Source organism: Triticum aestivum, chromosome 7B, assembly GCF_018294505.1.
Source record: "Triticum aestivum cultivar Chinese Spring chromosome 7B, IWGSC CS RefSeq v2.1, whole genome shotgun sequence".
Taxonomy (NCBI): Eukaryota; Viridiplantae; Streptophyta; class Magnoliopsida; order Poales; family Poaceae; genus Triticum; species Triticum aestivum.
In genome coordinates, this window is record NC_057813.1 from 566,804,315 (window position 1) to 566,832,265 (window position 27,951).

The window sequence follows — 27,951 nt, forward strand, 5'->3', positions numbered from 1 at the left end:
TCAGGAATTGGTGACGCATGAGGACAACATTATTTCCAAGTTGCCATCGATCCAGCCAGAAAAGCACCGTATCACCAGCACACACGTGTGGTACTGCCAACTTGCAAAAACTATCATATAGCTTCAAAACATCCCTCCACTAGAAAGAACCACAACTCTAGGTGACTTGTGGCGGCTATGAGGCATAATACTTGTCCCAAATGAGAGTGACCCAGGGCACATCCATCTTGTTAAAAAACTTGAAGGGATGCTTGATCAACAAGGCATCATTTTGTACACTTAAGTCAAGAACACCAAGACCTCCCAGCTTCTTGGGCCGACAGACCAGATCCCAAGCCGCCAATGATTGGCGTGGAGTATCTGTGTTCCCTCTCCACAAACACTATCGCATGATTCTCTCGATTTGCTTCAAAATGCCCCGAGGTAGACAAAGTGTACACAAAAAATATATTGGCATAGAACATAGGACGGATTGCAAAAGTTGAAGATGAATCCCTTTATTCAGCAATCATGAGGACACCGATAATCGTCTCTCAATGCGATCCACCATTGGCATTAGATCATAGATCGTTGGCCTAGATGTGCCCATGGGCAGCCCTATGTAAGTGAATGGCATGGAACCAACATCACACCCAAGCAAACTGGCAACTAGATTGCCTTCTTCATCACTCATATTGATCAGTATCAGAGAGGACTTACTGAAGTTCACCCGCAGCCTAGTTGATACAGCAAAGACATAAAGCATATCCTTGAAAGCAATGAGCTGGATGTCAATCGCAGGGAGAACAATGAGGGTATCATCCGTGTACTGGACAATCGGATCACTACAAAAAATACACTTCCATGATGATACGAGTTTGTCACAGTAGGTCGCGTTTTCTGTCATGCATGTACATCCATGACGATTTTATGACAGAATCAAGATAGTCATACATGTGCTGTCATAGAAGTGTTCCATGACATTACCAAAATTATCATCACGGAAGTGTCCACTTCCATGACGACAAATCACGCGTCATAGAAGTGCTTTCGTCAAGGGTGTCCTACACGTGGCATCCACCATAACGGGACGGTGTTAACCGCCGTTAACCTATCGGGTCCAGTTTTTGGATCCGATAACCCGCTAACAGCCACGACCAATCCGATTTTCCACGTGTAAAAATCTCATTGACTAACGGATCCACGCGTCAGCTCCGCGTTGGCACAGGTGTCACTCATCCAACGGTCGAGATGGGCCTATGATGTGTTGACACGTGGACCGGACCAAAAATGGCCCATAAAGTTTAAGTGGGCCGGCCCAACCGAAGGCCCATAAGATTTAGCTAACCATAATGGGCCGGCCCAGCTAAAGACCCACAAGATTTTGTAGACCATAATGGGCCGGCCCAGCTAAAGGCCCACAAAATTTAGCGGACCATAATGGGCTGGCCCAGCTAAAGGCGCACACGATTTTGCAAACCATAACGGGCCGGCCCAGCTAAAGGCCCACAAGATTTTGCGGACCACAATGGGCCGGCTCAGCTAAAGGCCCACAAGATTCTGCAGACCATAATGGGCCGGCCCAGCTAAAGGCCCAACATTCTCTGTCAAATCGGCCCGTCAACGGCCTGTCCTAAACTTGTCATCAACATGACCCATGACCACTTCTGGCCCGTTAACAGTTCACTAAGTAATTGGACCGAATTACGGCCCGGTGTATTTCCGGCCTGTTAAAGGTCCTGCTTTGTTTGGGCCCATTTACAGGCCATCAAAACTTTCGGCCCATAAACGACCTCGAAGGATTTGGGTCATATTCGGCCATGTCCGACATCCGGCTTGTTAGAGGCCCACTATAGATTTGGGCCACTTTCGGCCTGTTGTCATTTTCGGCCTATTAACGCCGGACGAAAACCATGGGCCATATGTGGCCCAACGTCATATCAGGCCCATTAATGACCCATATAAAAATGACGATAAACTAGCCCGACCGAAGTTCTGTCCTGTTAAAGGCTCGTGTATTAGGTCGGCGCATTTACGGCCCATCCGAATTTCGGCCTGTCAAAGATTCGCATCGTAAATGGGCCACCATTTCGCCCTGCTAAGACTAGTGGGTTATTTGGCACAATCAGGGCCCAATCTCATTTTCGGTCTATTAAAGGCCCATGTTTTTTATGGGCTCGAGATAATTACACCTGTAAACGGCCTAATTTTACTGAGGGCCCAAATTATGTTTAAGCCTGTTAAAGGCCCACTATGGGCACAAGCCTACCAGAAAAATATGAAAGCTTATGCTGATTTAGGCCCAGATATTTTTAGTGGGCTACATGCCAATTTCGACCCGTAATCGTTTTTAGCCCAATTGGAATGGGCCCGATGAATGTTGGCATGTTGGGCTCCTACGAAGCTTTCGGTCGAATACATTACTAAGATAAACCTACACTATACAAAAATAGCGTCGCAATTACTGCAGCCTGTGGCAGCATCATAAATGTTGTATCACAACAAAATAAATTCCAACCATACAACAAAAGGCCTGTTGGCATAAAGTTTATAGTCCTTCCAGATAAAAGCACCATCAGATGTATAGAAGCACAAATCATTTGACCTGAGTGCTAATGTTTCTGGCTGTAGAATCTGATGGAGTAGCACGATCTTCATCTTTTTCCGCCATTGCTCTTGAACAACAAAGCGAATGTCTGATAGTATGGTTTCAAAACCATTCATATCTTGACGTCATTTTTCAACCACTATTCTTGTTTCCAAAACGACATCCATTAGGGATTGGAATTGTGTCTGGAGCACAGATATATCACTCTGTCTAGCAGGAAGATTTTGTTCAGTAGGCGATTTGGATGAGGTTACCTTGACAACCATCCCAGAATTACGCAGGAAGGTGCTTTTTGCACTGTTAGTGGAGAGATACTGACGCACTGCAGCAAGAGATGACATTGTGCCTGTGGTAGCCTCATCACCTTTAGGTGGTTGTGGTTGTTCAATCATTTGTTCCATAGCTTCCTGAAAGTTTGAACTTGTAGATTAGTGTACCAGATAAGTTACTAACGAGACAAGAACAAACAAAGTAGGTTAAATGTTTATACATAACTTATTTTGGTGAACTACTGTAATACATTAGCATGTATTGTAGTGCCAACTACATAATAAAATCACTTTCGGAACATATGTCCATGTAGCATGCCTACTGTATTGTCTATTTCCTCACATTCGTTGATATCTAAGGATAAAGAGACATGGTTTAAAGTAGGATGAACATAGTATGACATCATTCATTCATGGGCAAACAGATATAAAACAAACAGGCTATTTTATCATTGTGTGCGCACGTGAACATAACAACTAGATTACAGATCAAGACCAAAAGAATATCCTTCATCTCTTTTAAACCATGTAAGGTGAAATGATACGTTAAGACAACTGTGTATAAAAGTGAACAGAGTAACTGACATTGGCTGCAAACCAAGTAGTTAAATGAACACATCACATTACCAATTAGTTCAAGGTAGGAGGAGTAAGAACTTACAACATCGGCTTGAACTGGTGTGCTCATGCCCTTCATTTTGCTAGTGTGGCAATCCTTGAAGATTTGCACTGCATCTGGTTCAGGTTCTTTTTGGTCCGCACGGGCTTTCCTCTGTATTTGGAACAAGTCAATATAGATACGATAATATGGCACAAAAAAAGAAGGAAGTAGCACCTATTTACAAGAGCCTCGTAGTGTGCAATATAGCTACGAGATCCTGTTGTCTATTGGAATTTCACTTTAGAACGGTTGGTTTTGTTCTTCAAACAGTTAGCTTAGAAAAAGATACACTTGTAAGGCACATACATAAATACAAGTTCAATATGTGGTGTGATCAAATATATATAGCCTACCTGATACTTTGGATCAGACCAGTGTTTAACGAGGCCTGTCCAGTCTTCATCTGTAATATATTCCACTGGAGATGGTTGGGCGATTTCATTGTTAGCCTTGCCTTCAAAGTGAGATTTTCTAAGGTGGTACCGATACTATCGCAGAGGAGACTAAAAAACATGAGTGCATGCTTGTTTAGTTGCATCATCTTTCGGATCCAACTTGAACCTCATTTGTTGAAAAAAGAATATGAGTCTTATTAGGAGGAAGCTAGAAAGTACGGGACAGAGCAAGACAATATTACTAATTGCGATGAATAACATTACTTACGGATAAATGGTCAAGGAAGGTGTTAAACTGGGTATTGTCTTTCTCATTCCTGTACTGGATCCACGTTGGGAGGATACGTGCATGACACCTAACGGCAACGGCTGCCTCTGATACTAATTTGGCTGACTCTGTAGCATCACGTGGCCTTTTTAAACCTGCCTCAAAATGGATCTCCATTCTTCCTCCTTTAGATTTTGTTAATCTGCCAAGCATTATCCCTGATGTCTGTTTCTGCTTGCGCCATGGTGCTAGTTCAACAACGAATATGGAAAGTGTTAGTGTACATCAAACTGTGAGAGTACAAATAAAGGAGCATGCAACTACAACTTGACTCGGTCAGGTACCGCCTTGGTGTTGATGCTCATGAAAAAAGTTCATCTGATCTTGCCAAGTCCTGTTGTGTCAGCAGTGCTTCGGAAGTAGTGTTAGGTGTGAAGGCAGCTTGGGAATTGGCCAGTTCCGGAGCAAACGAACAAATAACTCATTCAGATGCTGGTACAGTTGAAGCGGATGCTGCAGCTGGTGGAGTAGGTGATACTATGTTTGTAGATTTAGCCGGTGGACTTGGACCTTCTACTACAGTATAAGTACTAGCAGAATCTCGACGACAGATCCTTTTCTGTTTCACCCGACGAGTAACAACACTCCCTACTATATTATTTTCCTTGATCTTTTTTGACTTTGCCATGTCAAGCCGTACCCCCAACACAAAAGAATAAAATCGCTCTTCAGAACTCAGTGATGCATGATACAGACAAGCAATACTTTGATGTAAGACAACCGTATGAGGATGGAATATGTAAGAAAAATAGGATGACATGACATATTCACAGCTATGATGTGCAAACTAAGTAGAAGGATTTTGAAGAAAATAGAAGTAATACAAACTAGACACCATATGAAAGATGCAACCAATATTACTCTGCCAAGTTAAAAGTGTCTTGTCATAAGTGGCAATTTGAAAAATTAGAAGCAGTACAACGTAGAAATCAATGCAAGATGCAACCACTATCAAACTGCCATGTTAAAAGCGTCCAATCATGAGTGACCGATGCGGGATACACAACAACAGTACTTTGATGTAAGAACATGGTATGATAGATAGATGCAGTGTATTCTAGACACAGAAAGCCATGTCATATGCACATGTATAACGTATAAACTCAGCAGGTGCAATTTAATCAAGATAGAAGAAATACAGGCTAGACAACATATGCAACATGAAACCAATTATCACACTGTCAACTTAGAGCAAGCACCTGCGATGGTGGAGTACGGGAGATGAACTCATCATGTAGACTTGGGACTTCAACTTCATTAGCAGTAGCAGTGGCAAATCTAGAAAGTCTCTGTTTGCGTCGGTGTGGAGGACCACCAACATCCCCTAACTTACACTTTTCCTTCCTATTTTCCGATATTGCCTTATGAAGTCAAAACCACAAGAGGATGAATAAAATTAGCTCTGCATAACTGGTTGATGCATGATACAGACGAACACTACTTTGATGTAAGGCAAGCGCAAGATAGGAGGATGGAATATATACAGAAAAAGACAGCGTTTCATATTCACACGTACGATAGGAGGATGGAATATGTATGAAAAAACAGTAAGCGGAAGGCATTTCAACAAAATTAGAAGAAATGAAAGCTAGGCACCATATGAACATGCAACAAATATCACTCTATCAGGTAAAAAGTGTCTCGTCGTAAGTGCCATTTCAAGAAATTAGAAGCAGTACAAGCTAGAAGACAATGCAAGATGCAACATACATCACTGTCCCAAGTTAAATGTGTCTTATGGGTAAGTGATCGTTGCAGGTATAAGTTGTAAGCTACGCAGATGCAATTCAACATAATCAGAAGCAATACAAACTAGACATCATACGGAAAACACAACCACATATAACAGTTCCAAGTAAGTGCAAGCACCTGTGATGGTGGAGTAGGGGAGATGTGCTCATCATGTACACGTATGTTCTAGAAACAGGAACATGTGTCATATTCACAGACATTATGTGTAAAGCAAGCAGATGCAACTCAAGTTAGAAGTAATACAAGCTAGACATCATACGCAACATGCAACCACATATAATAGTGCCAAGTTAGAGCTAGCACCTGTGATGGTGGAGTAGGGGAGATGTGCTCATCATCTACACAGCTACGTTGACTGTCCAGCCTTGTGTTATCTTGCGAATCTTGTTGGGAGGATGGCGGAGTAGAATCTGTAGAGACCCCCTGTTTGAGTTGCTTCAAAGGACCACCATCTCCACTGCCAGACTAATTTCCTTCAGCTGTAATGATTTTGCATTGTGAAGTCAAACCGATAAGAAAAAGGAATAAAATTCGCTATTCAGAACTCATTCATGCATGATACTGACAAACACTACTCGGATGAAAGGCAAACACATGATGCGAGGATGGAATATGTATGAAAAAAAGATGGCGTGACATATTGACACCTATGATGTGATAACTAAGCAGAAGGCATTTCAACAAATTAGAAGCACTACAAGCTAGACACCATATGAAAGGTGCAACCAATATCACTCTGCCAAGTTCAAACTGTATGGCGTTTCAACAAATTAGAAGCAGTACATGCTAGAAGTCATATGCAAGACACAACCAATATCACAGTGGCAACTTAAAGGTGCCTTATCATAAGTGACTGATGCGGGATATGCCAGAACAGTAGTCTGATGTAGAAACAGGAACACATGTCATATTCACAGGCATTATGTGTAAAGTAAGCAGATGCAATTCAACAAAGTTAGAAGCAATACAAGCTAGACATCATATGCAACATGCAACCACATATAATAGTGCCAAGTTAGAGCAAGCACCTGTGATGGTGGAGTAGGGGAGATGTGCTCATAATCTACATAGCTGCATTGGCTGTCTAGCCTTGCATTGTCTTGCGAATCTTGTTGGGAGGATGTCGGAGTAGAATCTATAGAGAACCTCTGTTTCAGTTGCTCGGAAGGACCACCATCATCCAATGCCTTGCCAATTTCCTTCAGCTTTTTTGATTTTGCATTGTGAGGTCATACCGACAAGAAAAAGGAATATAATTTGCTCTTTAGAACTCATTCATGCATGATACTGACAAACAATACTATGATGAAAGACAAAGTCATGATACAAGGATGGAATATGTACGAAAAATGGACGGCTTGACATATTCACACCTATGATGTGGTAACTAAGCAGAAGGCACTTCAACAAATTAGAAGCACTGCAAACTAGACACCATATGGAAGGTGCAACCAATATCACTCTGCCAAGTTAAAACTGTCTCGTCATAGGTGGCGTTCATCAAACTAGAAGCAATACATGCTAGAAATCATATTCAAGACGCAAACCAATATCACACTGCCAACTTAAAGGTGTCCCATCATAAGTGACTGATGCAGGATACACAAGAAGAGTAGTTTCATGTAAGAACATGGTGTGATAGACAGATATAGTATGTACCAAAAACAGGAAAGCGTGTCATATTCACATGTATCATGTGTAAGCTAAGCAGATGCAGTTTACTCTAATTAGGAGCAATACAAGCTAGACACCATATGCAACATGCAACCAGATATCACACTGCTAAGTTAGAGCAAGCACCTTGGATGGTGGAGTAGGGGAGCGGGGACTTGGACCTTGTAATGCACTATCAGTACAAGGAGAATCGATACAGATGCCCCGTTTACGTTGCTGCAGAGGACCACCATCATCGCCTTCCTTACACTTTTCCTTCCTCTTTCTTGATTTTGCCTTGTCAAGTCAAACCCGCAAGAAAAAGGAATAAAATTTGCTCTTCAGAACTCATTGATGCATGATACTGATGAACACTACTTTCATGTAAGGCAGCCACATGATAGGAGGATGGAATATGCATGAAAAACAGGATGGGGTGACATATTGACATGTATGCTGTATAAAGTGTAAACTAAGCACAAGGTGCTTGAACTTCTGAGAATCAATGCAAGCTAGAAACCATATGAAAGATGAAACCAACATCACTTTTTCCAAATTAAAAGGGTGCCCTAACAAATGTATTTGACCAAATTAGAAGCAATACATGGCAACATGCTAGAAATAATATGCAATATGCAACGAATAAAGGTGACTCATCGTAAGTGATTAATGCAGGATACAGAAGAGAGGTAGTTTCATGTAAGAACAAGGTTAACACATAGATGTAGTGTGTACCAAAAATAGGAAGGCATGTCATATTCACAGGTATAGTGTGTAAACTAAGCAGATGCAATTTACCCTAATTAGAAGCATTACAAGCTAGACACCGTATGCAACATGCAACCACATATCACACTGCGAAGTTAGAGCAAGCACCTGTGATGGTGGTGTAGGGGAAGTGCAGTGTTCAATTACAGAGCTACGCTCAATATCTTCATTTAGGCTTGCTGTTTCTTGAGAATCATGTGGAGAGGATGAAATTGCATTCTTTATAAGAGTATTGCGTCTCATATTAACCCAGGGGCGTGACTGTATCATCATAAGCGATAGATGCAGGATACACAAGAACAGTAGTTTGATGTAAGAACATGGTGTGATAGGCAGATGTAGTATGTACCAAAAACAGGAAGGCGTGTCATATTCACATGTATAATGTGTAATCTAAGGAGATGCAATTTAACAAATTAGGAACAATACAAGCTAGGCACCATATGCAACATGCAACCAGATATCACACTGCCATGTTAGAGTAAGCACATTGGGTTGTGGAGTAGGGGAGATGAGATTTGGAAATAGCATTGCAGTATGAGTAGCAGGAGAATCTGCAGAGATCATCTGTTTCGGTTGCTCTAGAGGACCACCATCATTCTGTGCCTTCATCCTTTCAGATTTTGCCTTGTCAAGTAAACACACAAGAAAGAGGAATGAAATTCGCACTTCCAAATTCGTTGATGCATGATACTGACGAACACAACTTTTATGTATGGCAACCACATTGTAGGATCATGGAATATGTATGAAAAACGCTAAGCAGAAGGCATTTCAACAAATTGGAAGCAATGCAATCTAGACACCATATGAAAGATCCAACCAAAATCACTCTACCAAGTTAGATGTGTCTCATTATAAGTGGCACTTCAACAAATTAGAGGCAATACATGTTTGAAATGATATGCAAGATGCAACCAATATTACACTGTCAACTTGAAGGTGTATCGTCAGAAGTGATTGATGAGGGATACACAGGAAAAGTAGTTTGATGTAAGAACATGGTTAATAGAAAGACGTAGTATGTACCAAAAACATGAAGGCATGTCATATTCACATGTATAATGTGTTAACTAAGTAGATGCAATTTACCCTAATTAGAAGCATTACAAGGTAGATACCATATGCAACATGCAACCACATATCACACTGCCAAGTAAGAGCAAGCACCTGCAATGGTGGTGTGGGGGAATTGCGCTGATCAACTAGAGAGCTACGTTGACTATCTTCATTTAGCCTTGTTGTTTCTTGAGAATCATGTGGGAAGGATGACACTACACTCTTTAAACGAGTAGGGAGTCTCACAGTAACCCACTCGGGTGACTGTCTCATCATAAGTGATTGACGAGGGATACAAAAGAGCATTAGTTTGATGTACGAACATGGTTAATAGACATATGTAGTATGTATCAAAAATAGGAAGGCATCACTACAAAAAAAAGACACATCCGTGACATTTTGGGCCGAACGAATTTTTTTGTCATACATATGACACTTCTATGACGATAATTGTGACAAAACCCAGTATCATCATAGATGTGGTGGGCTCCTACTTCTATGACAAAAAATCATGACAGAAAATGGGCTTTTCATCCTGGGCGGGCCGGAGACGCAGCTGCATGACATTCTTTGGGCCATCCATGATGGAAAAAACCGTGGTAGAAGCGAGAACGAGGAAAATTTTGGGGAGTTCCCGGTTACGGTGGGAGGTCGGGGGCCGAGCGATGCGTGTTTCTCTTGTACACGTACACGCGTGTGTGCGAGGCATTGGCTCTAACTGAACCCGAGTGAGGCATTAGGCTCTAACTGAACCCGAGTGATTGCACTGTAGGCTACGTGTTACTGAACCCGAGCGATCGATCGATGGCTGTTAACTGAACCCGATCGAGCGATTCCTTCGCTACTGCTGCTAACTAAAGCCGATCGATGCTGCCTCTTTGGATAAACAATGAGCATTGCGGGGGGGGGGGGGGGTTGGATGAACAGTGAGCGGTGGGGGTGGATGCAGGACCCCGTGGCGTTGCCTCTGGATGAACAGGACCCCATGGTGTGGAGGGCTGGATGAACAGTAGACGATGGAAGGGTGCCCGTGGAGGGGTGGTTGAACAATAGCCGGTGGAGTAGCACGCGGTGGAGGCTGGATGAACAGGAGCCCGTGGAGGCTGGAGGAGGTTGATGTTTTGGAGATGAACAGTACCCCGTGGAGTCCCGTTTTGTGGTACACCACACCCCTCCCGATGAACAGGACCCCCGTTTTGACTGTAGCACTCCAACACAAGTTCGTTTCGTCCGTCTTGCGGTACGCCACACCCCTCCCGATCAACAGGACCCTCGTTTCGACCGTAGGAGGTCCGTTTCCTCCGTTTTGCGGTACGCCACACCCCTCCCGATCAACAAGACCCCCGTTTCAACCGTAGGAGGTCCGTTTCCTCCGTTTTGCGGTACGCCACACCCCTCCCGATGAACAGGATCCTGTTTCAAATGTGGCCGGTCGAACACAAGGCCGTTTCCTCCGTTCTGCGGTACGCCAGGCCTCGTTTCCATCGCCTGTTCCGTCCAAGCCCTCCCGATGAACACGACCACGCATTCCGTTCTGACCCAGCCGGTTGGCTCCCACGTGTTCTGTTGCCTCCCGATGAACGCGACACATTCCATTGCCTGCCCATGAACACGACACATTCCGTTGCCTCCCCATGAACACGATGCATTCCGTTGCCTCCCCATGAACACGACGACGACGCTGTTTTTCCATTCTTACCCAGCCATGTACACGAGCCCTGGCCGTACGTATGCGCGAGTAGGCGTTCGAGACCCCGCCCGTATGTACATATGTGGCCGTATTTTCTTTCTTGCACCCTGGCCGTTGTATATGCTACATGCGCGCCTCTACTACGACATGTGCGCGCCTCTACTACGGCACGTGCGCGCCTCTACATCGACCAGTATGTACATACACGTTCGCGACCAGAATGACAACGCTACGTACGCTTCGACCAGGTAGGTCCCGACTGTCAGGCACTTCCTTGCGTGCGAAGATGTAGCTGGTGGGTCCCAGCAGTCAGGGGGATGAATCGTTTTTTTGCCCGGACGCACTTCCTTGCATGCGAAGATGTAGCTGGTGGGTCCCAGCAGTCAGGGGGGCAAATCATTTTTTCCCCGGACGCACTTCCTTGCGTGCGAAGATGTAGCTGGTGGGTCCCAGCAGTCAGGGGGGCGAATCGTTTTTTTTGCCTGGACGCACTTCCTTGCATGCGAAGATGTAGCTGGTGGGTCCCAGTAGTCAGGGGAAACTTTTTTTTTTGAGAAATACGGTGGCCCATCCGGTGGGTCCCCGCTGTCAGGTGGAGGAATCATTATTTTCCGCGTAATAAGGAGGCACTTCCTTGCTGCGGCCATGGACCCAGCTGTCAGCCTCTCCACGTACAGTCCACGTCCGATGGAGGTTGTTCCTTGACCACGTTGACCACACCGCGCCGAGAGCACCACGACGGTGGAGGACGGCGAGGCCTAGGAAGGGGACAACTCGGAGCCAGGGAAGACGCAATAGCGGATGCCCACGCAAAGAGGAGTACGAGGGTTCACTGGTTCGGCTGTGGTATGAGGCTGCTATCGCCGCAGAATAATAGGGGGTGTGGGTGAGTAGAGGGGTGGCCTGGCCAACGGTGGGAGTAGTAGGGGGCGGTGAGGCCTCCGCGTCATCACAGCCGCCCACGGGAGGCAGGAGCACGCGGCACGACCGGCGCTTGTTTGGGCGGCTGGAGCAAGAAGACCAGAGGTTGAAGAAGCACTACGGCCGTTGGATGAACATCGTATGGTAACAGGAGCTAGAATCGTTCATATTGACTAAGTTGACAAAGCCTTCCGTCCCTGTAAACTTGGTAGGCCCACAAGTCAGCCTCCCACTATGTTGGGTTCCAGCTGGCAGGGGGAGTATTCATTTTTTTGTGCGTAATAAGGAGGCACTTCCTTGCGTGCGAAGATAGCTGGTGGGTCCGACATGTCAGCGGGGGGCATGTTTTTTTCGCGAAATACAGAGGCCCTTCTGGTGGGTCCCAGTTGTCAGGTGGAGGAATCATTATTTTGCGCGTAATAAGGAGGCATTTCCTTGTGTGCGGTCGTGGACCCAGCTGTCAGCCTCTCCACGCACGGTCTACTTCTGATGGTGTTGTTCGTTGACCATGTTGACTATGCCGCGCCGAGCGTATCCAAGGTGGTGGACAACAGTGAGGCCCCGGACAGCAACGAGCCGGAGATGGGAACACACGGGAGTAGAGTCGCAGACGGAGAGGTGTACGAGGGTTAACTGGCTAGTGCGGTGTGGTTCGGCAGTCGGTGGAGAAGAATAGGAGGTGTGGAGGGGTGGAGGGATGGTTTGGCCAACGGTGGAGTAGCGCTTCATAGCGAAGTGTGCTAAGCAGAGCTGCTAGCAGGAGGAGGCGGGAGCTGGTCCCGACGGTGCTGGAGGAAGAAGACGAGAGATTGAAGATGGATGCCGGTTGTTGGATGTAAATCCAATGACTAACATGTCAGAATCATTTGTTGACTAAATTGACAAAGACTTGCGTTGGCTTCGACCTATTGGCCCACATTTCAGCCTCCAAAAATGTGGTACGTATTCAACCCATTTTTTCAGAATTTACAGTCTTTTTTTTGTGCGGTAGAATTTACAGTCAATTTGATCTTTTTTTTGAATTACAGCCATTAGCTGGGCTGGGTGAACAAATAATGTAGCGTCCATGCGGCCCATTTATTTTATTTCCTAAAAAATTACAGGCCATTTGCACTTTCTCGAAATACACGATTTTGCTGGGCTGATTCTAATTATAATGTTGGGTTGGGCCAGCAATTTTATCAAATAATAAAAAGGGGCTGAGCATTTTGTTGTAAATATATTTAAATAATAAGTGATATTATTAGATTCGTCCTTAAATCTTACCAAGCCTTTGTACACAATCACTAGGATTTTCGTGCCAAAACAATCCAGGATTTTATTGTTAAGAAATTATTTTTATAATTTAATAAGATGTGGGATATTGTTTTCTTACATATGTAAGTATCTGTTAAATATATGATGACAATAAAAATAATATATAATAACATATAAAATAATTTAAATATATATAATATAGTTAGAAGAAAAACATAAGTTGGACCTGGCGTTCCTATTCTTATATAGAAAAATAAAACAGACCTCTGTGTTTTCTTCAAAAAAATACATAAATTGGGCTGCCAAAAATAAAACCTCGGATGGGAGGTCCATATGCCGGTCGATACATGACGGCCCTAAGAAAATACAAACAGGCCTATGGACCTCCCATCCGAGGTCGTGGGCTGTGCATGTTAAAAATGAAAGCCTAGACGGGGCAGCCCAAAACCACGTCCAACACTTGCCAAAACTTCGTCCCTCATTTTCTCTGTGTTTCGCACACTCGACATTGTGTGGGCATTTTGACTGTGCATCATATGAAGATGTGCTATGCATGAATGTTGATCAGCATGATGTTAATTGGCTGGTAGTTCCATTTTCGACCATGAATAAAACTTCCAACATGATATTAACCCTGTTTGAAAAGGCCGTGTTAATATAAATGCTCTGCCTCTGAAAGTTACAGTTTCTTATGTGAAACTGAACTTGCAGTTTCTTATCTGAAACTGAAACTTGCAGTTTCTTCTCTGAGAATCACATTGTCTGCACTTTTATACTCCTATGAAACTACATTTTTTAAGTGCTAAAAATAGATCTCTAGAATTCATAAAATACTTCAGATGCTTAATACTGCAAATCTGAAATTCAAAAGACATTCATATCTGAAAGTACTCTCAAAATACACAACACAAAACACAATTCACAACCTTCAAATACTGACAACCCTAAGCTCCTCCTGACAATTCACAACCTGCCTGACTATTGGGCTGGGGGGGGGGGTAGTCCCCTCCTATTCCTTGGCGGCAGACAGCCACCCCATGAAACGATGTGAACAGCGAGGGAGACGATGGCGGGGAAGCGTCTTCAGGCCAACTACTTTTCTCCTCTTGCAGTTGGGTTCGGTCGATGAAGACTCCACCGGCTCGCTCTGGCAGGACACCCTCACAAACGGCACCCTGTAGATGCTCGATCCTTCAATCTCTGGTGGATGCTCCATCTGGGATCGATACTCCCACCGCTGCTCCCTCACGATCGGATTCGATGAATCTGTTTGCTCCATGGCCCAGAGGAGCAGCTCTATGTACTCCGGCGCGACTCCCTCCGGGACTATTGCCGCCTTTTCGCTCTGTTGCAGATATTTGGCCATGGATGTCGCCGTCGTTGCTAGTTGGTCCTTGTTGTTAAACCAAGACTGTATCTCCAACATCCTAGCTAACTTCACAGGGTCACCATCTGCGATTCTCGTGTATCGGTTGTACTCCTCCATTGATATACTTCTCCACAACACCTTCACTCGCCGGCGGTGGTTTTTGAATGGAAGAGGAGAGGAGCAGCGCTGGTTTTGGATTAGAACGGGAGAGGAGCGACGCTGGTTTTGGACTGGAACAAGAGAGGAGGGGCGGTGGTTTTGAAATGGAAGAGGAGAGGAGCGGCGCTGGATTTAGATTGGAACAGGAGAGGAGCGGCGGTGGTTTAAGAGGAGAAGAGCGGAAGAGCGGCACTGGTCTTGGAAGTATTTTGTTGTTGTTTTGCGTATTTTGGGTCAAAGTTTGACCACGTACTGTATTTGACAAGCAAAATGTGAATGCATGTCACCAAAAATTGTATCATTTGGTTCGTATCTGAATGTACTTTCAAATTATATTATTTTTGCCATGTATAACATATATTTTATGTGCGAAAATCATGGTCAATTATGACTCAGAATAAAAGGGAGACTAGTTAATTTGGGGTCACTTTCTTAATTGAAGGGTAAATTGATTTTGATTTTGATCTAGTCACAGCGCGCCAGCCCTCTCGTCCAATCCTAAATCACTGCCGCACGCTCCTCTCCCTCTTCTCCATTGCAAAACCACCTCCTCTCCTCTCCATCGTCTCCATTCCAAAACCACCGTCTCGCCTCTCCCTCTTCTGATCTTCTCCATTGCAAAACCACCTCCTCTCCTCTCCATCATCTCCATTCCAAAACCACCGTCTCGCCTCTCCCTCTTATGATCTTCTCCATTGCAAAACCACCTCCTCTCATCTCCATCATCTCCATTCCAAAACCACCGTCTCGCCTCTCCCTCTTCTGATCTTCTCCATTGCAAAACCACCTCCTCTCCTCTCCACCATTTCCATTCCAAAACCACCATCTCGCCTCTCCCTCTTCTCTATTGCAAGACCATCGTCTCTCCTCCCATCTTCCAAAGTTAGCACCGGACCACTCAGAAGGACATCTACGGAGAGGATGCAACAGCGAATCAGGCAGATCGCCGGCGGCGACCAGGCAAAGTTAGCCAGGTTGAAGGAGATCCTTAGTTGGTTTGACAATGAGTGGGAGATTTCGAGGACGGTGCAGGCCATGTGGCAATGTATGCGAAAGAGCGAGACAACGGCGATGAGGGCGACGATGTACATGTACTCCTCGGCGGCAGTCAAGCCGCAGTCCTCCGAGTTCATCAAGTATCTCCTCTGGGCGATGGAGTAGACAGATTCGCCCGAGGCGACAGTCAGGTGGAGGTGGTGGGCGTACAGGTCGAAGGTCGAGCACCCAGAGGATAACGAATCGATCGAGTATGGTGTGCCGTTCGTGAGGGTGCAGAGCCAGCCGGAGCCACAGGAGTATTCGTTCTCCCACCGCAAGAGGAGGCCGGATGGCGCGACGTCACTTCCCTGCCATTCTCCACGGTTCCCTCGATGCTCGCCTCATTTCAACGGCGGTGGTAGGGTTTAAGGTAAGCTTCGCACTAACCTAATCTTGCACCTGCTCATGCTTACAATCAGTGTGACAGCTAATGAAAATCATGCTTACAATCAGTCTCTGAGTACTACGCCAATCACCCTAAAATAGCTTTGGACCTTTGGGTCAAAGTTGTGACACAATGTACAAATAAAGAAAAATAGATTGGTGCTTCTTTCAGAAAAGAGTACTCCCTAGAAAACTGCCAATATAAGCTACTATATTTGGTTAGAGGATTTGCTGCGAGAAAGATCCGTCCACAGAGAGCGCCACACATCCCACTAGTGGTGGTGGATGCCAATGCGTGCATGCAGCATGGTTGGTGTCGGTAATTTTTACTTGGCATACCTCGTACTCTGCATATATGCCAGTTCCATACGTACATTTGTGCAGTTCCACCAAAATGCAGCTGAATAACCCTGTTTGCACAGATAATGAAAAAGCGTGATTAAATTATGGTGGCACCAGTTGATGAAACACACAAAATAAATAGAAGAAAATATTGCGATAGTATCATAGTATGCCATGCTGCGAGGGTGAGATGGGCCCTGCGACACTTCATATGGTACGCCTCATATTGGACATCGTCCCAAGTCTCCCAGATACACCTTCTGCCAGTGATGAACATCAGTGTACAGTGGTAGTACAAGGAGGCGCCTTGAGACATTCAAATCTCTATTATTGTACATATCAACTAAAATTAAGCACCCCAGTTTGCAGAAACGCTTAAACATTAACAATGGGACTAGTTGATGAAACATACATTAACAAAGAGAAGCACTTTCTTTATCTACATTGGAAATGAAATGATAGAGATGACACTCGCTGTATTTTAACTGTATTATTACTTCATTTTATCAGTGACACTAGGGTCGAGCAGGTGGCAAATGAGGTGTACCGTGCGCCGCAAGGATGGAGGCCAGGGGTGCTTAGACTGGGATGCTGAAGCTGGCTCTTTCAGTCACCAACATGGATGATTCAATTCATGGGACCTTTTGGTGCATTTCACCTAAAATGAAGCAATGTCCCATGAGGTAGCAACTTCTTCTTCAATTTTTTAAGAAAAGGGCTCCAGCCCTGGTTCCATTTCCATCAGAAAACGAAACCCATAGAGCTTCTTCTTCATTAGTTGCAATAAAATTGAGCAACATCAAGGTTGGTTGTGAATCTCCTGAATGCTCAACTATAATTTGGATATCATCGAGTGTGAAATGTATATCTCTATTTACACAAAAAAGGTGGAAAGGAGGGTGACTAACAAGTTATGAAACATGCATCAGATGAAAAGAAGCATGTTCCTTATCTGAATGGCAATCCTACAAGGACAATAGCAATTTCTAAAGCAGTGGCATTGCTAGATATTAGTGTGGACACTAGGATTAACTATGACAACCGTTAAATACGACATTACTTTGGGCACGGGAGAGTAGGCGGACCAGGACAGTTGCATTTCTAATGAAAAGAACCAACTTATCTTAATGAGAAATTTTAGCAGGACATGTAAAGAAGTGCCATTGATTCATATTACTGGAGGCATTACATTGAAAACAACATTGGTTTAACGTGTCCTTACTTTTAACAGTGCGGCTGCTACATTTTACCACTGGAATTACATAAGAGTGGCTCGGGGAAACAAACATCAGAACATGATATCTGGGTTTGGTCCCATTTTTGTTCGGTATAGCCACCTTATACTGTGTGAGGCTAGCAAATCTAGTGCTGGACTTACTCTGTTGACTTGTCCCCCAGTCCCCACTTTCTTTCCTTTTTCAACCAATAGATCGGGTTTATATTGACTTTGTACTACATTTCCCTTTATTTCCCTATTAGACCTAGAGACCAGTTGGATAGCCAGTCTCTGCTACTTTTTGCCCCCGTTATTTCCTCTTTCGACCAAGTCCTAGATTCAGGTAACAAATCCTGCCCCACCCCCACCCCCTTTCTTCCTTGTTTGAACCAAGTAGTACTAGATTCGAGTGCATGAACTAGTTTTACCTCTTAAACATAAAAAAATTAGGTGGTTTTTGAACAGCCGGTCGATCCTATCTACGAGGGGCCTGAGAAATAGTAAAAGATACAAATGTAGCAACGTGAGGAGCTCGGGAAGTAGAGCAAGGCCGGTTTCGAAGGAAGTTGTACCTGATGGTCGCTGGGATGTCGCTAGGTGGGCGGCAGGAGGCCGGATCTGCCCACACTATGGCAGCAAGGAAGAAGGGGTCAGAGGCCCTCCCTCGCCAGCGGTGCTTGGGAGAGAACGGCAAGGCAAGCTGATCGGGACGCACCCAGCAGTGGGTGAGAGCCGTCACCGAGGACCACCGCGTGAACATTGCACCTCCTCACCTTCCTCGGTGGAGAGGATCCGGCTAGATCTATGATCAGCAGTGAGCAGAGAGAGAGAGTGTGTGTGGCCACCACTGTCGTGTTTAGATCTGGAGAGGCCGAGACAGTGTGAAGAGAGCAACACTAGCAAGCAATCGCGAAGGCTCCTACCTATATAGTGGAGTAGTACTAGTTTTCTTTTGTCTACCGGAGCCAGCTTGACCTCGTTAATGACTGTCGAGAAGTCTTCATGCACGTGGCCCAGAGGCGCAGTTTTCGTCATTTTGATCTGAAGCGCCGAATTATAACATATAACATGAAAAAATGCCACATGACAAGAAATCATAACCTCACTGACCAAAGGAGACAATATGAATCCCGACGGACAAACTAGACGAGGAACAAAGCTCAAATTAAAGATAAACTCGTAGAAAAGGGGTTCATCGATAGATGTCCTAATTAACATAGCCAGCTTGACCTAGATGGCAGCCGAGTAGTCTTCGTGCATGTGCCCCCAATGACTAGCCCAACTCAGTTGTCGCTGTTTAACCCTCGCAGTGATCCGAAGCACATGCCACCTAATTTTGCGAGATGACAAGAAACCTTTTTTTTAGATTTCTCACCACAACTACATCCATGTACAACACATCTTGCATGATATGTAGACGATAGCCAATCCAGGCGTGTCTGCTGGAGTCTAGTCACATGCATGGACGAACTGATCTTCCGTGTCTTGCAGGGATCGTCCAGGCACCAACGTAGTACAACACTTCTCTAGTACTATTGCTCGTCTCCCTCTTCTATTAAGTCACCTGACTTGCGGGGCCGGGGAGTGTGCCCATGGTCGATTCTCAATTGCCGTCCCACATGTGTGTGCAAACGCAATATGACGCGCGTTCCATTCGGAGAGCAGCGTGCCAGACCGACCGACCGTCTGGGGTGTGACGCGAACGCGACGGGTGTGCTGTATACTCCGTACATGTGTACCGCCATTTTCTAGACGCTTTGCTCCATGGCGCGGGCGCAGTCCATGGATACAAAGTTAGTATATTGTATACTATTTAAAAGTCGAGGGCAGGGCTTTTCCTGCGCAGTAGGCGGCGGGGCAGTTTCGCCTAGTCGGTTTGACAGAGACGCGAGAAGATGAGGGAGTAGGCTGCTGCAAACGTAGGGATGTGTGATTTGACAGCGAGTTACTGCTAGACAGGTGGGGCCCCGTGATTTGACTTGCCATTATCATTTTAACTGCGGTGCTATGACTGGCGTGAGTCTCTCGATTCCTGACCACCTCCATACAGGTGCCTCTCCCAATGCTCCACCATGTAGTAGAGGCTGGCTCTTGCATGAGAGACCACTTTCCACTTTTTCCTTGCCTCTCTTTCCTCCACATATGCAAAAATGCCATGTAAAGCGCACTATTGTACTTACTTGCTCCTACATGTGCTTAAGCTTGCCACATAGGCATAAAGTTATATGTGGCAAGTTAATCAAGAAGAGAGAGACTAGTTTGGTGACCCAAGGAAGAATTGGTGCTAAGCGCGTGTACCTAGGTGAAAAAACAATTTTGAGTCTATAGCTAATTAAGTGAAGAAAACTTAGCAACACCATTTCATTGGAAGAGGTCACTCCTTGGCAAATGCAATAAATACTAGTACTCCCTGTGTCCCATAATATAAGAATGTTTTTGGCACTACACTAGTGTCAAAACATTCTTATATTATGGGACAGAGGGAGTACGAAGAAAGAGATAGAGAGAAGTAAAAAATACACTTATAACCAACCTTATAGCCAAAACCTTGTTGTAGTATGAGTGACTAAGTGATGACCATGTATGACATGCCAACATTAGATAGCCTAACACACCATGTTAAATCTCCAAGGGCATGCGATGCAACGGTCGTGGTAGGCGCGACCATGATACGGGCTGCTGGTAGCCCTTGGATCTGAGATCAAACGGTCGCATGCTAAGTTGCTGAAAATTTGTAGAATAACCCTCCAGGATAGGATATTCATCCATAGGTCTAAAATCACGCCATGCAACCGTTCGATCTTAGATCCAAGGGTTCTCGGAAGCCCGTATCATGGGAGAATGGAAAGGCACTACCCTGTCGTTCGCATGCTGGCAATTCGCTTCTACTTGTCCCTGCACGTCCTTTAATACTACAGCGGTTCGCTCCTAGTCGTCCCGTCCTTTAACATCACGGCAGTTTCACTAATCTAACCCTCCTCCCAAATCCATGGCATCCGAAATCTCCATGACCGGCAGTGAGTACAAGGTTAGAACCATCAAAGGCGATGAGTTCGACGTCATCTACACCCGTTCTTCCGCGACGGTGAAAGGATGCCTTTCTCGCTTCAGACGCATGTTCGAAGACTCAGATGATGAGTGGGTCGCTGGGCTAGATGTGGAGTACACCACAGTCCTGGGACGAGAGAAGGATCTAAAGGACGAAGAGAGGAAGAAGCCCACCGTGATCCAAGTTTGCGTGCATGACTTATGCTTGGTCTACCACATATGCCATGCCGACGTTGAGTGCCAGGATTTTAAGGACTTACTCAAGAGCAACCTAGTCAAATTCGTTACTGTAGACTTTGGTAACGACAAAGAAGTCCTGGGTCGGATAGGCCTCGTTGTAGGCAACACCTTCGACCTCCTGAAGAATCGGCTGGTGTCCTCTCGTCAGCCTTCAATGCTGACCCTGGCAGGAGCCATGGTTCATCCTTCATACGGTAAACTGGAGAAACCTCCATACATGTTTCATCGTCATGCATGGCAGCAGAATGTACTAGATATAGACCACATCCACTACGCTGCAATGGATGGCTACCTTTGCTTCAATATCTACAAGGATTGGATGAAGAGCAACAGCCAAGTGTGCCGTTCAAGCAAAGAAGTATCGGCCAAGAGGAAGAGGGACAAGGACAAAGTCGAGGACGTGGATGAGGACTCCGAGTAAGGTGGCTGAAAGCACAAGTGCTCCCTAGGTGGTTTTGGTAATTAATGACAACATATCTCTTGTTGGACTAACACTTTTATCTAGTATGCTTCAGATAAGTTCAACAATGGACTGGCATGGACTAAAGGATGTGGGAACTCCTTCAAGATGCTAAGGACAAAGGATTGGCTCAAGCTTCAAGCTCAAGACTCTTCATTTTACATTTTAGTGATCCAAGATCACATTGAGTCTATAGGAAAAGCCAATACTATCAAGGAGGGATGAGGTGTTGCTTAATGAGCCTCTTGCTTCAAGTGCTTAGTGATATGCTCCAAAACCCTCAACTACTTTCCCACTTCCACACATATGTCCTAAACCTAAAATCAAACTCGGCCCCACTGATTCTTTCTATCCGACGCCATCGAGTTTGGATGTCTTAGCCACTTCCACAAACCCTAGGCAAATCGGTCTCACCGATAGGGATCTCAGTCTCACCGAGATGGGATTGTAATCTCTCTATGTATGTCCATTATCAAAATTGGTCTCACCGAGTTTGAGCAATCGGTACTACCGAGATTACAATGCAAACTTTCTAGTTGACTCATTATCAAAATCGGTCCCACCGAGTTTGATAATAGGTCAAACCGAGTTTGGCTGACCAACTCTCTAGAAAGCTTATTACCAAAATCGGTCCCACCGAGTTTGTGTAGTCGGTCTTACCGAGATTACGTTATGCCCTAACCCTAACCGAATCGGTCCCATCGAGTTGCATTTCGGTCCCACCAAAAACCCTAACGGTCACATTATTTGCTAAATCGGTCTGACCGAGTTTAACGATTCGGTCCCACCGAGTTTGGTAGATTGTGTGTAACGGTTAGATTTTGTGTGGAGGCTATATATACCCCTCCACCTCCTATTCATTCGTGGAGAGAGCCATGAAACTGAACCTACACTTCCAGCATCCTATTTCTGAGAGAGAACTACCTACTCATGTGTTGGGGCCAAGATATTCCATTCCTACCATATGAATCTTGATCTCTAGCCTTTCCCAAGTTGCTTTCCACTCAAACCCTCTTTCCACCAGATCCAAATCCTATGAGAGAGAGTTGAGTGTTGGGGAGACTATCATTTGAAGCACAAGAGCAAGGAGTTCATCATCAATGCACCATTTGTTACTTCTTGGAGAGTGGTGTCTCCTAGATTGGCTAGGTGTCACTTGGGAGCCTCCGACAAGATTGTGGAGTTGAACCAAGGAGTTTGTAAGTGCAAGGAGATCGCCTACTTCGTGAAGATCTACCGCTAGTGAGGCAAGTCCTTCGTGGGCGACGGCCATGGTGGGATAGACAAGGTTGCTTCTTCGTGGACCCTTCGTGGGTGGAGCCCTCCATGGACTCGCGCAACCATTACCCTTCGTGGGTTGAAGTCTCCATCAACGTGGATGTACGATAGCACCACCTATCGGAACCATGCCAAAAACATCCGTGTCTCCAATCGCGTTTGAATCCTCTAAAACCATTCTCCTTACATTCTTGCAAGTTGGATGCTTTACTTTCCGCTGCTCATATACTTTTTGCATGCTTGCTTGATATGTGTTGTGAATGTTAAACTTGTGCCTAAACTCCACTCAAACTTTAAAGAAACTTAAAAACTGCAATTTTGGTACTTAGTGTCTAATCACCCCCTCTAGACACCTCTTCTCAAGGTCCTACAAGTGGTATCAGAGCATTGGTCTCCATTGCCTTGGTTTAATCACCATTGGAGGAAGATGGATGAGTCTACTTTGGGTAGTCTTAGACATAGAGTGCCTATTCTTGATGGAGACTATTTTCATGAGTGGAAAAATGAGATGCTTGTAATTTTGAATCAATATCATTTGAACAAGTACATTGCTAGCCCTTGTGCACCTTGTGTTGATCCTATGCATCCTACCCTGGATGAGTCTATTGACATGATTAGGAATGTTAGAACTATTAATCTTATCACTAGAGGATTGCCTAGAAACTTGATTATAAAATTGCCTACTTTTGAGTGTGCCTACACTATATGGAAATTTCTTGAGGAACGATTTCCAGATTATTCCTTGAAAAATCTAGATGAAATTCTCCATAAGTCTATTGCCTTGAGTAAAATGAATACTAGTGATCCTATGTTTGGTGATCGTCTATTTGAGCTTACAAACCTTATGCGTGCCAAAGAAAATGTTGGTATTATTAGTGACATTATTTCCGAAGCTATAAGAATTCATAGACAAGATTATTGTCAAACTCATTCTAATGAATCACCCTCTCTAGGATTTGATCCACCACGTGACGATGTTGAACATGGATACTATGATGAGGATGATGATGATGACTTTGATCTTGATGATGCAATGAGACACTTTGGTCTTATGGCAAATCTTCGGGGATATATGTCAGGAGGAAAGGAATGGGTCCTTGATAGTGGATGTACCGATCACATGACCGGAGATAAATACATGTTTCGTGAGCTTGCTGATAATGATAGTCCTCGAAAGTATGTCACTTTCGGTGACAACTCAAAGGGTAAGGTGGTTGGCCTTGGTAAGGTGCCCATCTCACATGATAGCTCCATACAAAATGTCATGCTCGTTGAATCTCTTGGGTACAACTTACTTTCCGTCTCTAGACTTGCTGATTTCGGTTTCAATGTCCTATTTACTGAAGTAGATTGCTAAGTGTGCTAAGTGTTTCGTCGAGACAATCATAAAATGGTCTTTACCGGCATACGTAGAGGTGATCTATACATTGTTGATTTCACTAAAAAGGCTCAACCTAAAACTTGCTTCATTGCTAAATCCTCAAAAGGCTGGTTATGGCATAGACGATTAGGTCATGTTGGTATGCAAAACCTTGACAAGCTGATTAAGGGAAATCATATCCTTGGAGTTAACGATGTCATATTTGATAAGGATAGACTTTGCAGTGCTTGTCAAGCAGGTAAACAGGTTGGAGGAAGGCATCCCGTGAAGAACATCATGACCACGAAGAGGCCACTCGAGCTACTTCACATGGATCTCTTTGGTCCCAACTCTTACAAGAGTCTCGGTGGAAATTCTTTTGGTCTAGTTATAGTTGACGATTTTCCAGATTTACGTGGGTGTTCTTTCTCGATGATAAATCGCAGGTCCAAAAGATCTTCAAAAACTTTGTTAGGAAGGCCCAAAACCAATTTGAAGTGAAGATCAAGAAGGTTCGCAGCGACAATGGAACGGAGTTCAAGAACGCAAATGTGGACACCTTTCTTGACGAAGAAGGGATTTCACACGAGTTCTTGGCTACGTACACACCTCAACAAAATGGAGTTGTTGAGAGGAAGAACCGGACGCTCATCGAAATGGCGAGAACGATGCTTGATGAGTACAAGACGCCGAAGCACTTTTGGGCAGAAGCGGTTGAGACAACTTGTCATGCAACAAATCGCTTGTATCTTCACAAGCTACTCGGCAAGACGGCATACGAGCTACTCACCGGTAACAAACCCCAAGTTGGATACTTTCGAGTATTCGGCTCAAAGTGCTACATTCTTGATAAGCATCATTGTTCTAAATTTGCTCCTAAGTCTCATGAAGGTTTCCTACTAGGTTATGGCTCAAACTCTCACACTTACCGTGTCTACAACAATTTCACTCGAAAGGTTGAAGAGATGGTAGATGTGAAGTTTGATGAATCTAATGGCTCGCAAGTAGAGCAATTGCCAATTGATGTGGGAGACAAAGATCCTTCGGAAGTAATCCAAGACTTGTCTATTGGCAAGGTCCGTCCAACGGAGGTGAAGGAGAGTACCTCGTCAGTCCAAGTGGAAGCTTCTACTTCACGACAAGGTGAACCAAGAGTTGATACGGAAGCATCCACAAGTGGGACACACCAAGATGAAGAAAACGAGGAAGTGCATCAAGATGAACATCAACAACCTCCTTCTCCACCACGACAAGAGAACGACAACGCCAACAATGAAGAAGGCCAAGAAGAAGAACAAGATGAAGAAGATGTTCAACGAAGATCCAAGCAAAAGCTTTCACGAGTTCGAGCAAGAATTGCTAAAGACCATCCCGTCGAGCAAATCTACAATGATATTCAAACCGGGAGAATCACTCGCTCTAAAACTCGTTTAGCTAACTTTTGTGAAAACTATTCTTACATCTCTAGCATTGAACCTATGAAGGTCGAAGAAGCATTGGAAGATCCGGATTGGATAAATGCTATGCATGAAGAGCTACACAACTTTGAGAGGAACCAAGTTTGGACATTGGTTGAGAAGCCCGACAACAACCACAACATCATCGGTACCAAATGGGTGTTTCGCAACAAGCAAGATGAAGATGGACAAGTAGTTTGCAACAAAGCACGTCTCGTCGCCCAAGGCTACACACAAGTCGAAGGTATGGACTATGGTGAGACTTACGCCCCCGTTGCTAGACTTGAGCCCATTCGCATCTTACTTGCCTACGCTAATCACCATGATATCACCTTGTACCAAATGGACATTAAAAGTGCTTTTCTAAATGGTGAAATAGAGGAGGAAGTTTATGTTAAACAACCTCCCAGCTTTGTCAATCCTAAGAAACCCAATCATGTTTACAAACTTCACAAAGCTCTTTATGGACTTAAACGAGCTCCTAGAGCATGGTATAAATGCTTGACCAAGTTCCTTATTGAAAAGGCTTTGAAATTGGGAAAATTGATTCTACTATTTTTACTAAAAGGGTTAATGGTGAACTCTTTGTGAGCCAAATTTATGTTGATGATATTATATTTGGTTCAACTAACCCTCATTTTCGTGAAAAGTTTGGGAAGCTAATGTCGGAGAAGTTTGAGATGTCTATGATGAGTGAACTCAAATTCTTTCTTGGGTTACAATTCAAGCAAACTAAGGAAGGTACTTTTCGCTCTCAAACGAAGTACACTAAGGACTTATTCAAGAAGTTCAATATGCAAGAATGCAAAGGTATGACTACACCCATGCCTACTAGTGGACATCTTGACTTAACCAAAGATGGTGAACCGGTTGATCAAAAGGTTTATCGCTCTATGATTGGTTCATTGTTATATCTATGTGCTTCACGTCCCGATATTATGCTAAGTGTATGCATGTGTGCACGATATCAAGCTGCTCCTAAAGAATGTCATCTTAAGGCTGTGAAAAGGATAGTGAGATACTTAATACATACACCAAATTTTGGCATTTGGTATCCTAAGAGGGCCTCTTTCGATCTTGTTGGCTACTCCGACTCGGACTATGCTGGAGACAAGGTTGACAGAAAGTCCACTTCGGGTACTTGTCAATTTCTTGGTAGATCTCTTGTGTCTTGGTCCTCCAAGAAACAAAACTCGGTATCCTTATCCACCGTCGAAGCTGAATATATTGCCGCTGGTTCATGTTGTGCTCAATTACTTTGGATGACCCAAAGTCTTAAAGATTATGGGATATATGTGAGACATGTTCCATTGCTTTGTGATAATGAAAGTGCTATCAAAATTGGTCATAATCCTGTGCAACATTCTCGAACTAAGCATATTGAAGTTCGTCATCATTTCATTCGAGATCATGTTGCTAAGGGTGACATTGATCTTAAGCATGTTCGCACCGAAAAGCAATTAGCGGATATATTCACTAAACCTCTTGACGAGAAAGTGTTTTGCAGGTTAAGAGGAGAATTGAACATCATTGATGCTTCAAACTTGGAGTAGAAACTCCATTGGATACATGCAAGACATGAGCTTATGACTAATCCTTGATACTTCTCTTATGATGAAAAACTTATGTCTTGGATATATTTGTATCTTGCATGTTATCTAACCCATGTAGGTACTTGGTTGAATCAAATTCCATGAGGTTGAAACCTACTCACATCTTGAGCAATCTCTACATCACCAAGTCTCTATACAAAGGTGGTTGAAGACAAGGAAGCACAAAACCATTCAAACATATCCTTTGACAAATTCTATGTTGAGTTTCATGATTGTCATTTTTGGATACACAAGTGCTCTTCCTTGCAAGAACTAACCCATGTAGGTAGATGGACTCAAATTCCAAGTGGTGCTCCAAATTCTTGATGAGCTACATCAACCTTGAGCAACCCATGCAAGTTCAACTACATGGACAACACCACCAACCAAGGTATGTTATTCCATCTTAGAGAAGCTTTAGTCCGAGTCATGAGTTAAAGCAACTCGACAAGATGTGGATACATCAAGATGCTTAAACGAAAAATAGCAACCCCATTTTCAGCTTAAACGATGAGTATGGCCTATGATCAAGTGATCTCACTTGACTCCTAAGTCAATATACTCTAACATAGGTGACTTTGTCGCTGACCATCTCTAGATGAAGTTCTCATGTGTTCTTTTCTGAGTTTTTGCATTTGTCTCATGCATTTGTGTTTCCCCTTTCAAAA